This window comes from Centroberyx affinis, unplaced genomic scaffold, assembly GCF_046629955.1.
Source record: "Centroberyx affinis isolate AG114_WGS23_722 - 3 ecotype Tasmania unplaced genomic scaffold, CSIRO-AGI_Caff_v1 ptg003396l_1, whole genome shotgun sequence".
Lineage (NCBI taxonomy): Eukaryota > Metazoa > Chordata > Actinopteri > Beryciformes > Berycidae > Centroberyx > Centroberyx affinis.
The window spans coordinates 75,025-79,593 of NW_027281379.1; positions in this window are offsets into that span (position 1 = coordinate 75,025).

Consider the following 4,569-nt stretch of genomic DNA (forward strand, 5'->3'; position numbering starts at 1 on the left):
TCACTCACCATGTTTCTTTACAGCAGGATCACGGTGTCCAGAGCAGCTACCGCCTCTCTGCAGTCGTCTCTCACCTCGGGAGGAGCATCAACTGCGGTAATTAATGTCACACACATCAGACATCCATATGGATCTGGGACACACACACACATATACACTACCACACCAAGTAAAGCTTAATCTGCATTGTGTTTCCTGTGCCCCACACAGGCCACTACATCAGTGACGTCACAGAGGGACCCGGCGGGGAATGGCTGACCCTAGATGACTCCCGGGTGACGAGGACGGACGAGGCCGCGGTCCTGAAGGACAGAGAGGACACCGCTTACCTCCTGTTCTATGTCCTCAGGTAAGACTTTGCCCTCACTGCTTAGGAGGAATCAATGAACTGTTCCTGTTTGAGTCTTCAAGCAAACTTGTAAGTGAGAGACTATTGAGTTAATGCCCCGTCTTCTTTGTCCTCTTTTCCTCTAGTGGTGCAGGTGAGGGGGACCCTGCACCTCTGTAGCAGGAACAGGAGTCAGGAGCTGTTTGCACCACCACCAGCTGTTTGCTCCTTACTTCTTTTGTGAATATACTTCTTTTTTCACTTGTGCCTTGAAAGGAATAGTTTGCTGTTTTGAACCCTGGGCCCAAATAACATGTTTTCGGTCATGATCCCTTTTAGTAGAAACCAGAACTTCACTAGCTGTCTGCTCCACCTGTCCAGTACTGCAATAGAAACCAAGGGGTGCAAAAACACGACGCACACAGTATAATCATACCGGTGTCAGTATGTTATCTGACAGCTTTCTGTCAATAGTTGTGTTCTATTTGGATAGGAACTATTTTTTCTCAAAGACGCACTACCTTCTAAGCCGGTGTAAGCTCCATGAGAGCCAGAAGAATCTAAAAATAACTGCTGACAGAAAGCTTTTTCAAGATAACATACTGATGTTATACTGTGAGCATCGTGTTTTGCAAAACAACGTTTATCATAGTTTTCAAAGACTGTGGCGTATGCCCCTTGGTTTCTATTGCAGTAGAGTAGGAGGGGGCCGCCCGGTGTTACCGGACAGTCGGAGCAGGCGGCTAGTGAAGTTCTGGTTTCTACTAATAGGGATCATGACGGAAAACATGTCATTTGAGCTCAGGGTTCAAAATACTTAACTATTCCTTTAAGTTAGGCACTTTAAGCAATAAATTAGTTCTTCTGAACTAAAAAAAGTTTTTTTGTCCTAGCCTTTTATTTTCAGTGTGCAGAATTATTTTCCCATTTTTCTAGTTAACAATACTTTGATTCTTGCACCTGCGATACAGTTGACCTTCATCTGAGCGCGACCAGCATCTTTACTTTTTTTCTGTTTATCAATTACAAGATTTGAAACATTACTCCCCTTATTGCTACTCTATAAACTCTACAGTATAGTTCATGGATTTAACTATACAATTCAAAGAAATAAAAAGTCAAAGGTTGTATTGTAAAACAGAATCAGTACAAGCTTATCAATATTTTCTTACACTCCTAGGAGATACTGCCAGACAAACTGATACTGCCATTAGAGTTTTTCACTTCACCAAGAATGAAAGTTAAATTTAAAGTGCAGCTTAATTGCAAAATTTAAAGTTCAACTAAGACTAAGACTAAGACTTTGGTTCTCAGTCTGGGTTCAGCACAAAACTGTTGTGCTTGAAATACACATCAACCTGAATATCTGAGTATCTAAAGCCTTGTCAAGAATGTGTTTGACTTAAAAGCTGCTGCAAAACTTTAACAGTGGAACATACTGCAGCTTCCTTCTTTCTTCAGCATCCAAGATCAGTTCTGTTGGCTCCTCAACTTTGAAATGTTCTTTGTAGTAGTTTTTACCCTTAAAAGCAGTGACATGATGACAGCCTTCCCAATGTCCTTGTGCACAGGATTAGAGGTGATGACAAAGATGCTGTGCTTTGTTCAAGATGTGTCAATAGGGTTGCAAATGTCTGAATTATACACATACAAATGTCAGTCGATGTTTATATTGAGCCTTATTGAGTGGTATAGTTTGCCAAATGTGATCCGGCTAAACTTAAAGACCATCACTGATTTTGTTCTTCAGTCCAAGCATTCTCACTGTCCATTTGTATCTCACTGACCTCACCATGTACATTGATGGATAAATACATAGATAATGAACTACAAATCCCAGAATGGATACAAGCAAGAATCTTCTGCTATAGAGCTGCTAGTCACAAGGTAATCATCGAGGCTCCAGAAATGTGTTGGCCGTTCATTTGTAGCGCTCAGATTTCAAAATAGCTGGACCCACATGGTTTCACTCATTCAATTGCTCAGAGGATTTATAGTGAAAGAGTAATGGTTAACTAAATTGGATTTGCATTTTGAAATTTGAGAAAAGCGAGAAAAAAACTGATAAAGAAGCTGATTTTTCAACACAGAGGTTGAAACATTCACAATCACTGACGATAGCAATTACATAATGGAGGGGTGGGAGGTGGTGGGTAGGGTGTGTGTGTGTGTGTGTGTGGGTGGGAGGGAGGAAGTGGGCAATCAACTTTGTCTCTAACATTTGCAAAGACCTAATAAGTTTTGGCCTAATTTTGACTCTTTTACTCCTATTCAGTCTCCATACACTTAACCGGGTCAAATTGATCCAAACATTATCTCTGAGACTTTTTTTCCTTTTAACATGTTCATTACAGTCATTGAGGCAAACAGAGAGAGCATTAAACTGGAAGAAATGTCTACTTTTCCAGTTTGTTAAAAAATTGAAACAGGTCAATTTGACCCGCAATAATACAGGGCATCTCATTACAAACAGAAAACATTCAACCTAATTGAATTTGTTTGGTCTTAGAATGGGTATAGGTAAATGTGACATGAAGCTCCCTACATACTGTAGCAGCAGTAGGTATTCCTGACAGCACCCCTGCACTCCCATATTACTTGTGTCTTGAACACAGCTCATATTAAACTGGTATATTAAATGGTATATATACAAATGATTGCACATTAGGCATGTTTTCACAAAAAAGCCATTTGTGTATTTGCAATGCTAGCGCAGATCTCCATAGACCATAAATCCATAGATACAGGGGCTTGGTATGAGTAGACAAAGGAGTATTCTGACTTCCAATAAATTCTGATAAACTTCTGATATATTCCAAATATTGAACAGCATGGTGGTGAGTGAGGAATTTCTTCTTTGGAGGATCAAAGAGTATCACAAAAAAACACAATGTTGTGTTTAATTTATAACTGACTGATGTAGTTCATATTTTTAAAGCATTAATATTGGAGTTTAGTCCATACAAATTTTTAAAAGGTGTCCCACGTCACTTTTGTCCCATTGGAAAAACCCCTCAGTACAAAACACGCTCCAATTGCGGGGTCCAAGGACAATTTGAAACTATTTTAAATGACTTTACAGACATCATCTTGTAGAGTACAGACATAATTTGTCTTTAGTTAAACATATCACATTGTCAATTTGTCAAACTATTTGCAGCTGCACAAATTGAGTGTATGGTACATTGAAATGTACCATACACTCAATTTTAATCAAATCGTCTTTGGATATATCAGATCACTTTTAGTATTCCATCTTTGCAATTCACATGCATTTTCATCGCTGTTGCGTTCAATTCGCAAGTATTTTTTTTTATCACATCATTCTGCTACTTCCACCCCTCTTATTTTCAAGAAGGAAGCTCACATTTCCCAGCTTTCCCATGTCGCGAATGCAGCACCGGCACCGGGTCCAATCAACCCAATCAGCGTTACTGCAACACCGCCAGGGAAGCACCTTCCACCACAAGTTAACCTAACTTCTTTCAAAAAGAAGAAGAAGAAGAACCTAACTCATTCCGCTCATCGTTTTCATTGTTTAGGTTGTTTCGGATGTTTTCTCGGCAGTCACGGTAAGGTTTTGCACCAATTTATATCGTCATTCGTTACTTTGGCGTTAAAGTTTGTCACGTACAGATCCCATTCGTTTTACGGTTCACCTGTAACTTAGGTTAGCCTCAATACGTGTGGTTGTCTTGTATGGCGACAGGGCCACGCCAAACTCCATTCTAAAATCTGCCAGTTTAATGACGCCTTTCCTACCGAAAAGGTACATACTCCAAAAAATATTATTCGACATTTGTTGAATCGTTGGGAGACACGTTTGAATTCGGCATGCAGGTGAATCCAACAACAAGAACTTGTTTAACCCCCCCCCAACTTTTGGAATCGGTTCACGCGCAATCTTCCACCAAAATAGCTACACTGTGGTAGGCGGTGGCGAGCAACCTAAATAATTATTAAAATTGCGATTTTATTTAAGTAAACTGTTGCTTTGTGGGTTACATGTATGCCGAGTTGAAAAATGTCTCCTAAAGATTCAACAGTCTTGATTCACCCTTTATGATACATGTGTCTTTGCCGATAAGCCAGGGAAGTTTAAATTGACAGATTTTTGAATGGAGTTCGGCGTGACGGTCCCTACACAAGACGGAACGAAACGTATTTCGATTGCAATTGTAGGCTCCTCTCATTAGCATGTCAAAATATCAAGTTTTTTCTTCCTTCTAGAAATAATAAGA